This window comes from Amblyomma mixtum, chromosome 10 (assembly GCF_055824585.1).
Source record: "Amblyomma mixtum isolate Tamu chromosome 10, ASM5582458v1, whole genome shotgun sequence".
In the NCBI taxonomy this organism is placed as follows: domain Eukaryota; kingdom Metazoa; phylum Arthropoda; class Arachnida; order Ixodida; family Ixodidae; genus Amblyomma; species Amblyomma mixtum.
The window spans coordinates 152446975-152458146 of NC_143021.1; the positions used below are offsets into that span (position 1 = coordinate 152446975).

An 11172-nucleotide genomic window follows, 5' to 3' on the forward strand; every position below is an offset into this window, starting at 1 on the left:
GGCAGTTAATGTGGCATGTGTGTTAAAGTTGTTTTGTTTTCAATGCACGGTCATTTCTCTCGATTTGGAGTGTTGTATGACTATTTTACAAGTGTCCAGACTATTAGACATAGCAGAGTGTAAGACGCTTAAGTGTGACTAGTCTTGTGTCGATGGAAGCTTAGGTATATATCGCAGTCGTTGTCTAACAACCGGCCACGTACGCGGAAACCGAAGGACGTGTCATTAAAATAAATAACGTGGAGAAGCGGACTTAGGACGGATGGTTAGAGGATTCCTGGACATGACTGTTCCTGTTGAGGAATTATAAGGAGATATTCGATCAAGCTGGTGTCACTGTGATATGCAGGAATGTAACTTTGCAACTTGCCGGTTATTTACCAACAGCTGAAGTTTTAACAGTACGTCAGGATGCAATAACAACTCAAACGCTGTTTGAAGAAAAAAAAATATTGGTCTTAGTGTACGACATGACCTAGTGTCATCATTATTTCATTCGCTATATGAATTAGCTGCGTGGCTGCCGATAGACCCCTCCGTAACTGATCCTGACTTGCCAGAAAAAACCGCTGCCCTGAATAAACGAGCCTATATGCTTGAAAAAAAAAAACTTCGACGACCAGTTAAGTGCAAATACATAGGGCGGTTTTGTGCCTCTCTCTTTCTTTTATGTCTTTTTTACCTCTTTTTTGAGAGGACCAATAAAAGGGTCTCGAGATGGCCAAGATCGACGCGTGAGTGGCATCGTGCAGTCCATATACTATGCACTGCCTAGCGGCGGGCGTGGGCCACAAGATGTTGCAGACCGAGATTCACGTAATTGTAAGAGGCGACGTCCTCATCTTGTGCTCTCCGCCGTGATCGCATGCGCACGTACTTTGCATAATGCGCACTGGGCAATGGGGCGGAAGCGGCCACGAGGCCTGCTGTCCAAGCCGACTAGGTGGAGCAGTTCCGACCTTCGTATTGGTGTCAAACCTGAGCAACACCGCGGAGACTATCTCCCGTCATGGCCAGAGCGGTCTCAGAAGACCGGCCGAGCTTCGGGCAGCCGTTTCGATGGCCTCAATGCGCTGAACTGGGTCCTCAGGAAATCCGCCGTAATCCGACAGCGACGCTGAACGGGGGAAGGCATCGCGGGGCGGCCAGGTTTACTGTGACAGAGTTCATGAGGTCGCGCAGCTGCTGGCATATAGTGCACATGAATTCGGTAGGGGAAGGCACCGAATCCGCCAAGAAATCCACCGAGGAGACATTGACGCCGTCCGCGTAAGAAAGGGAGGTGGCAGGTGTGGTGCATAGAACTTTTCGGCCGCTGCGAAGGACGATCGGAGGGGAAAGTGCGGTCGGGTCGGGGTCGCCGTTCGTCGACTGAGGCATTGTAAAGGACTGAAGCTCAAAAACAGCCGTTAGTTCAAACGCCTAGCTTTTCTCAGTCTCCTGCTCCATTCTTCACTTCCCTGTTGTATTCGCTACCGCTTGACAACAGCATATGTTTTAGCCGGTTTTCCTCATGACAAGCTTACCACCCGAATAATGAGCTTTTTTTTTTCAATTGTGAGGCACTGACACGCTGCTCTGGAAGCGCCGTGACAGGGCATATCACCTTCCACCATGCTGGTGGCTCTTGTGGGTGTCGTGAGCGACTGATTTCGAATGGTCGCTATCAGGTTTAAGTTGCATGCAGTCGTGAGCGTAAAAATTCGGATCCTTGAAGAAGGTAATGCCGACTTATTGCTCTCGGGCAACGAAGTTCTCTCTACTTGGGAACAGAATGCTCACTCAATTAGCCATTTGAGGTTCTCGCCAGGCTTTCTTTTATCACTCATGCCAGTATCCATGCTCTCATTCTAGCCAAATAATATACTTCTGCCTTATAGAACTGCACCTATATCAGAATGGCAAAAAGGATGGAAAACATTCCGTGGCGTAACTTCACACCACCGACTACATTATGCTTACAGAATAACGGGAGAACATTTAGGAGGTTACATTCTTTATTCTCAGCAGACGATATTAGGTTATTATTGCTTGGAGCTAGCATCATCCCTCGCCATAGGGTGGTTATGAAGGAATGACTACCGCCCCCGTTAAGTGTCTGCCGGCCGAGCAGCCTTGTGCGTGCTGAAGAAGGCGAGCCCGCAAGCACCGCTCGCAGCAATTGCTAAGCGCACAAGCGCGGCCACTAGCAGTAGCCTCGCCTATTGTGTTTCGTTCATTTCTTTGCCCCTATGGCTGTTGCTGCGCGCACGATAAGGCAACGCCATTGCATACAAACCTCATTCCGACCAGCTCATTTACGACCTTGTTTGATCGCTTACAGTGCTCGCGGCAGGTAATGTTTCCAATTGATATAATCTTGTTCCCCAGCCGAGAGCGAACCAAGGAAACAGTATTTGTATGCGTCTTGTTTTGGCTGCCATGTATGAGTAATTTCCATCAAAAAGGTTAGAGAGTTCTTTTGAGACCGATATTAATTTTTTGAAATCACACACTCCAAATCTTTGAATTCTGAGTAAAATACAGGTGCGCCTTATTCATCTGCGCAGCAAGGTACTGTTTCTTGTCTACTCCTTGGCGAAGCTAGGGACTCACCACTGGCCATAAGATCACACTACGAAGACACTGTTTCTAAGACATCCCACATTGTAAGGGAATAATTTAGAGAACTACTCTCTTCCTTGAGGAAATTTTAAAAACATTATAATAAATTATCTTATTCCAAAGCTCATATTTTTAACGCAACTCGTGTATTGTATTTGCGCGCTTAACAATAGAATTGGAAACCAAACCAGGCTACGATGAGCCCCAGAGAAATTAGTGCCCGAATATGCGTCGATTAACCCTTTCTTCAATGAGAAGTGTCGCCGTTGCCATCTTGAGGATGTGGCTGAGCTGTGCAGATTGGTTCGCATAGTGCAATTTTTTTTCTTCAGAAAACTACTGTCCAAAATTGCTTGGCCGAGGCTGGTGTGTACGCTTTGAGTTCCGGTGTCTTGCGGCAGCCAGTATGCATGAAGTTGCAAGTGTGAAAAAAATTTAAAATAAACTGATATGCAAATGTTTTCAACTAATGCAAAGTTTTAACTGTGCCTTCTTTAACTGCTCAATCGCGATGGCTGTAGGCTAACTTGAAAGAAAATTCAGGCTACCTTAGCTGCTTTACTTTAGTCAACCTCCGTAGCTTGCGCCCAACCGCAATCCAAAATTAGAGATCAGTTTGCTGCTTTTAAAGCTAGTCAGCTGCGCGCACGTGAGTCTAGGAGGAGTTGGTGTTGCGTTGCGCAATCAGCGTTGAACTTCAGCTGCCTCGCACTTCTGACGTTGAAATTGTCTTTTTAAGCGTCTGTTACTTCGATGTGCATTTGCAGCAATCATAGCGAGGAAGCGTCACTGGGGCTACACATGTACAGAGGAAGGAGCTGCCAACGTTGGTTTGAGCTCGTGAACAAATTACGTTTTTTTTTTTTCATTCGCGCCGCTGCGAAAACAGGGGCTACGATAGAATGCGCTAACTGAGGTATTTTTGCGGCTTTGCGCGCCAGCCTGACGTGGACATGCGTAATTTCGCCTAGTTCAAGTACTTACCCTTGAGACATCCTTTATAATGAATGGAGGATTCATTCCTGGACTGGTTGAGATATGCGGTTGCGTTAAGGAGTCCGGGTAGCAGAATACCTGGCGTCGTAGTCGGTGTCGCTGTCCATGAGCGAAAATTCTACGCAATATCCAAGAAGCTGTAACCTAAGGGGCAAGGGGCAGCTGAGCCACCTTGGGGACATAATCTTGTGACGTCATGTTAACTTGCCACCAGATCGTGAGCAAATTGCCCACTGAAACAAGTAGCAATTAAATTAATTAGTCATGACGAGTTGCTCTGAGAAAGCAAACCGGGTCTCACACGCCCCATCTGTGACAACACCTGCAGGGCTGAGGCGCCTCGCTTCTACGCTGCACCTCTGCGTCAGGAGGGGTATACGGACTTCCAGCGATCAATGAATGTAAAGTAGATAATTAGCATGGGCATTACACCATTAAGTCAATGGTGTCACACCCTTAAGGGGGATCTTAAATGTCTCATTTTGGTTGTTTTTTTTCTGTAATATAGACTTTCACTGGCTTTGATGCCTTCTTTTTGTAACTGCGGCATGTTTTGTTTTCACATTTCCAGTTTCAATGGTTTTGCTTGCTTGAACACAAGTGCGAATATGCTTTCTTAAGACCTCTCCATTGGCTCTCCCTTGAGGGCACAAATGTGAAAAACGTTTCCTTGCTAAAACGTGCACGACTGCTTGCTAGTAACAAACTAGATTGTCATGTCTGCAAAAGCAGTAATGAACACCACACTTTTCAGTCTCAAGAGTCACGAACTTCGCTTCGCGGGCTGGCGGCCGCTGCAGTGAGCGCCCTACCCAAGGATACCCCTGCCCCCAAGGACGTCCATCGTATCGCTTTTTCTACCACCAAAATACTAACCGGTGCTACTGGTTTCCCTTCTACGGATGCGGGGCCGGACGGAACAACTTCCTGTCCTACGCGAGCTGCCACAGGCAGTGTGTGCGCGGTGAGTCGTGAAAACTATATCACAACCACACTTAATTGCATATCGCAGTTGAACTTAATGACCTCCCGACTTCTATTGAAGGCCATCTACTCAGTAGCGACCAATTATGCCAGAGATAATAATCAAAGACGTTTTTCTATCTTCGTGATCACGCTGTTTGTTTACCTCAGCGATTTGAGTAAGATCTCTTGTAACTGGTCGCAAGTGGATTCGGTAGAATAATCCTCGACTGCAAGCGTGCTTTCTCTAATCATTACTCAATACCCTGGACTTCAGTTCTTTGATTGTAGAGCATAAATCGCCGTGCTTCGATTGCTTATAGTGGCAATTGGCGTGTTCGTCACCCTCAGGAAAAACAAATAAACACCGTAGTGAAAGCTTCCGCTCCCCTCCCCCAGTGCCTTCAATATTTAAACGCTGCCTGTTTCAAGGCCCATCATATTAAGAAAAGAACAAAGGCGACAATCTCTAGAGCACTGTCCCCTAAAAAATTTGGATGGAGTCAATTTATAGCTTCTGGACACGAAAGTCTTCTGCCACGGCGCAGTACGGTGTCGACATCTTGTAATGTGCAGAATGACGCCTCGGAAGCTTTCTATGCACAGCTTTAATAGGAATAGGGCCTACCTTGAATAGCAATTACTGCTAATTAGTTGTGCGTAAAAATTTTCACTTCTTAAAAATTATTGCACTAACCTTGTGCATTGCACATAAGAGTTGCCTGAGCAGTTGGAACGCACTTATCTGTAGTGACTTCTCTGCCCCTGCTCTTACTTCAAAATTCCGGTAAACTGGAACTTAATCTTTGCCCAGATTTGCAGAAAGCGCTTTAGTTGACAAAACTATAATGTGTGCGTGTGATAAAGCTTTCTGATAGGCTTTCTCTGTGGCGGAGAGCGCCGGCCGGCAATGTTTGCTTAAGAAGATTGCTATCATGTTTTCTTGGTTCCAGAGCACGGCGCTGTGTTGATGAGGCTGTCTTAATGAGCGTCTGATAACAGCAGTAGGCACACTTTGCAGTGTGGACATATAGCACTCCCAATGCGTCGGGGCTCGATGCAGTACTCCTTGTCAGTTCTTGGTGCGCGAGAAAAAAAACGAATGATTGTTTGTGAAATCGTGGACTGTGATGTGTGGTGACCATTTTCACGCCAAGGTTTTCATTTTTAACTCTAACAACCAAAATAATTCAAGAAAACATACCATAACTACCAAATTTAATTTTTTTATCACAAGTTTTTACATGTAACACATACTGAGATTGTATATTACTTCATTGATGTTTCAATAGAATTAACGCGAAAATTTCACAAGTAAAAAGCTGCTTTCGAGGGCTACTATCTGTTAGGTCATGTCATACATACTAAGAAGTTAGAACGTACAAAAATTCGCCGTATTTACTTTATTCGGTACGAAGTAGCACTCTGCAAATTGCCAGAATTTGCTTCCTCCAAACGCAAGCAAGGTTTCAATATTAATAATTAACGTGCGCTAACACCGCGTCATAATCGTCGTCGTTGCCGTTGTTCTTGCTGTCATCTGAAATCGCCTCTAGCGGATGTCTGAGTCACTGTCGCAAAGAAATTCTACACCACCAGGAACGCTGTTGTTGGAACTGCTCCAAGAAATAGCGCGTTTTTCTCCCGTCATCGCCGCTACTGGCATCCTTCATGGGTGACGGCATTATGGATTGATCGTTGCCACGCTTAAAACAGGCTCGAGAAGGCATGAAACGCGTTTTTTTCTTGGGCAACTACGGTCCTCTAGTTTTGAAAATATCCAGTTATGCAATTGGCAGCAGTAGTTACTCTTTGGCAATGTCGAGTCAATATCGCAATACCGCAGTAACGAGCCGCACGAGTGTGATTCGTCATTGCCGATATTCGTAGTCTCCGATGACGACTACAGGTATGAGTTGGCGGTTAGTTTTAAATAGCTATCGTACAAAAGAGTACCTGCAAATTTTTATCTGGACGATTTTTGTTCCTCATCGACGCCTTCAGTTTGATAACTGATTTAAAAGTAAGTTGATTCCTATTGCTTAGTTTCAGTTAGCAATACCGATATGATTCCTCAAAGCTCATTATACGTTGATTCCTGTAAAAGTAAAGACACCATAGTACAAGGGAATAATGAAAATTACTGTAAGACGTCACCGCGCAGTCTGTCTCTAGAAAAGAAAATCGTATCGGAAAGACCTTATCACGTCGTTAACGTGCATTCGGTACCAATAAAATATAAAATTCGTCGTATTGGTACTACGCTCTGTAAACGTCAGCAGTAGCCATGGCAACCCAAAAGAAATTTGATTTTTGTCATCGGGATTCAGAAAGCAAAGTGGTGAAATTGGTTCTCAAACGTTGTAAAGTTTAAGTAGGAAAATGCGCCACTTATAGGTTGCAGTTCATAGGCGAGTTCACTACGGAGTGTGGTATGTTTGCTACAGTATGATTCAAAAAGCAGGTTCTATTATTTTGGGCAGTGTTGACCGCTATCACCGGAATTATAGGCACATCAAGAGCAGGTGATTCTACATGAAGAAAAAAAGCTTACTCCATTGAGTTCACAGTCCCTAATACAGTACGGACTTCGACAACTTTTTCAAACATGGCCATGTTCTCCCACCTATCTTCCTGCACATTCCTTGTTTACAATGTCCAACATGAAGACCATTACATTTTGTTTCCATGGCTGACTTCGAAATCTTTTCACGCTTGAGCTCGTGCGAGTTTTTTGCACACTGATGCTAGATTTTGTTATTACATTGAATTTCAACTGTGGCATTATTTCTGGCGAGAGGGTCGGAGGACGTTCTTTGCGAAAAGTTGAATAAGTGCGTAGCCGGCGCGTTAACCAAAGTTGGTACTGCCTTTTGTCTCGGTGCCCTGTTTTCTCTGATGCTGTTCAAAAGGCGTGCGTAGCCCGTCGTGTTCGCATTCTGTTGCGGATTCAGAATGGGCTACAACTGCCACCACACTTTCAACGAACCCGCCGAGCTGCGCGGCTTCCCGCTAAAGGCAATACATAAGGATTCAGTGCCAGCAGCTCACACCTGAAATTGATCGCTTGCTGTTTTTGTAGCATATGGATTATGCAACTTTACTACCTTGTTTAAATACTAAATGATAAAGGCCTCAAGGGGGCTTTTACCGCACGGGGACGATTTAGCGTTGGTTGCCGGCGGAACAAATCACTCGCCCGTCAGCACATGTCTTTCGTCCAAAACCCTTTTCCAAACCATCTCAGCCAAGAAGAGTCGAGCACCAGGCCGGCGGAAATCTTGTATTTATTAGAAAATACTTGGGCACTCGGTGGCAAGGGGGATCGAACCCAGCATCTCCCAAATGCGAGGCGCATGTTTTACCACAAGATAATCGCTCCGGTTGAAGGGCAACTAAGGGCATGACAACGGTTTTTGCTCTGTTTCATGCGGCCAGGAGCCGTTTGTCCCTCTGAGAAAGTTGTAAGCTTCTGGGAACCCTACACATATTTAATAGGCTAGAACCTCCTTTGTTATCGGAATTAAGGAGAAAAATCGCTCCACCAACTAAGACTGGCCATTCACCACCATCCGCTGAATCAAGAAAGGGCCCTCAATCTGTGTATCTTTCCTTATTTGACCTACAGCTTTTTTGACCTAAGAATATACTATGCCCTGCATAGATGAACATAATCATCATCTTAACTCGAAGTAACAAAATTTTTCTGACGGACAGAAGCGAGAGAAAATTTTGAGAGCAGCGTTGCACCTCCAACATTCCAGCCCAATGTAATATTTTAATTCATGTTAATTTTACTGGAAATACGAACGGATAATGTAGGATTGAATGTTATGTTAACAGCCATTTTCGCTATATGATTGGGGTGGTACAGTATAATTTAGCGAGCCCTGCGGTTTTCTATTTCAGGCTGAAAAAGACAAAGCAACAGCGCTGCGTCGTTTGAAAACGGCCTTAAGGGAACTGCACTTGTTCGTCCGTCTTCTCTGTGAGCGCGGTTAAAAATAAAATCTTTGTCAAAATGCATCGCTGACATTGTCATACTATTTCTCTTTTACACACCCGGCATAAATGTGATTTCCGAGGTACACAGTGCCAAAGATTCGGTGCCACTCCACACTATGGTTCCAAAAACATTGTATTCAAAAACACCGCGAAGCTACAGGGAGCAGCAATGGTGTCACGGGTTAGGCGTTGACTTATAGCGAAACCTTTCAAAATCATAAAGGAAATATTCCTGGGTGAGAGCTCACTTGCCAGAGGAAAAGCATCAACCACAAAACTGCAAACTGTTAGTGTATCAACTCGAAAAATTTGTTGATGTGCCCAAGATAATCAATTCTTGCTTCTGAGAGCTTCAAAAAGAGAACTGAACCACGTGGTCACGTTATGAACAGGTTTCTATATTTCCTGATACGGTGCCTCTTTTATAAGCTGCGCACCCTCCTATTGCTCGTGGCTTGACGCTCCACCAGGTGTTCCTAAATATTGTCGTTGAGTGGGTTAGGCTAGAGATGTGCAGAGGTATTATTGTATTCGTGAGGATAAGGGCGGGAAAGAGGTGGATTAGTTGCGATTCTGTTGAGAGGTAAATTGAGTTGCGCTCGGCTGAATTCGAGAACTTTGTTTCCCGACTTGATGCAGAAGAGAAAGGAACAAAGTTGCTGAAAGAAAGAATAAGCACATTGGAAACCAAATGTGATTCGAATGAAGTCTAACAACTAAAAGCTGAACTGAACGACATTGAAGGACGAAGCCGGAAGCTTCACTTAGAAATTCATGGCATCCCTGAAGCTGAAGTTCTTCCCGATAAAATCATGGAAGTTGGTGCAACTGTGAGTCTCGAACGCTTCGTGATGCAAGACATCACAGCTATTCACAGGCTACTGTCGAAACAAAGCAAAACACCCGGCATCATCAGTCGTTTTACCCGCCAGGAACAAAGAGACAAATGGCTTGCAAGGAGACGCACTTTGAGTGTTGAGAATAGTGATCACTATATTTTCATGCAGTGGTGACGCCAGTCCAGCGTGAAGAAAGACAGCGATTGGGCCTTCCAAATGAAACTCTTTGTTAGGCTGACTTGCGCTCACAAAGACTTCAATCACTCTTGGAACTTGGAAAAAACCACCTAGGCGCAAATGATTTCACAAGGACAAAACAGACGAGAAGACAACGGACAGGCGCCAAAGAGGTTTTTTCCAAGTTTCAAGATGCTATACCAACTAGCCCGTCAATATGCCTTTCTGAATCACTAGGCGGCTGCGAAGCAACAAGAGTGCTCGGTGGTTGTCGAACCGAATGCCTTCCGCTCTCAGCTCAGCTGCACTGAATTTAACGCTGATAGCGAACATTCGAAGTACGCGCGCAAACTTACTACATCTTGGAACAATGTACAATCAGCTCCATCTGGATGCGATCAATGCAGATAAGTCTGGTCGCTTCTTGCATCACCAAGCGCTTTTGCAGCAGGTCGTCTCCAAGAATTTCTCAAATTCATGTACACTTTTGTCAATTCACCTCATTTTTCTTCGCCAGAAGTTATCTCGCATTTTATAAACCGCCATTTTCAAGGAGCCACCATGTCCAAAATAATTAGCCCTTTTATGTCCGAGCTAACTTATTTAAGTATAGCTTCTTCCCTCATGCCAATGAACTTTAGAATTTCTTAGCAAGCGACATTCTATAATTATCATTAGAAGTTTTCTTACCAGCCTATTCCTAAGATTGTATGATTGGAAAAGATGCCATCCTGGCGACTCATGGAGCCTACAATACAAGCAGGTGGTAGTACGGCCTGATGCGTTGACATGCACAGTCTCGCGTCCACAGTGGCGGAGATCGGCAGATGGCGTGAATGGCTTAGTGATGTACTGTCATGCCGGGAAACCCGCCCGGATTCCAATTCTGACGGCCGCTAACTTTCTCCTACGAGCGTCCCTTTTGACAAGCCCTCGTGCTGCGCCGCAAGGCACGCGCCCTAACTCTTCCTGACAAGCCACGATGCTGCGCCGTACGCCAGCGGAGTCCTAAGGAGAAGCATCTGCAAGCAACACGCCTGGACCTGTCGCAAGAGGCCAGACAGCGAGGCGCCGGATTCCTTCTCTCCCGGACGCCACCGCGCGCGGCAAAATTTAAGCGGTTGGCCCGCGCGATCGCTGGTTGGTCCTTTCGGACTGCCGTCGAGTGCTGCCTTTGGATTGGCCAGTTCTGAGGGACCGCCGTTCCTCAGGCTATATAAGCCCCACCGCTGCCGCTTGGATAGCACTACAGCTACAACTACCGAAGTGACCGATCCACCGTGAGTCGAGTGCTGCTCACGAGTGGAGTCGGATAGTGTGACGTGCTGGTGTCTCGCTGATAGTCGCTGTGCGAGAACAGTCGCGTTTTGTAGCTCTCGGCCCCCGTGCCGATGTTGAACTATATGATGCCCTGTACATAATGTATAAACCATTTTCTTGATCTCACCGACGCCGGACTCGGAGTCTACGCTACCGCCAGGAGAGCTGGCAGCGCTCAGTCACGAAACGGGTGGCGAGCGCTACGGGACCACCTCTATGGCACAACATTGGATGGCAGCTATGGGATCGACCGACATCAGCTACCTCG

General features: G+C 45.8%; 1 pseudogene; it reads left to right on the forward strand.

Annotated features, from left to right (window-relative positions):
• Positions 1–7359: 7359 nt before the first annotated feature.
• LOC149327399 (MICOS complex subunit MIC10 pseudogene) lies at positions 7360–7620 on the forward strand (annotated as a pseudogene).
• Positions 7621–11172: the final 3552 nt, after the last annotated feature.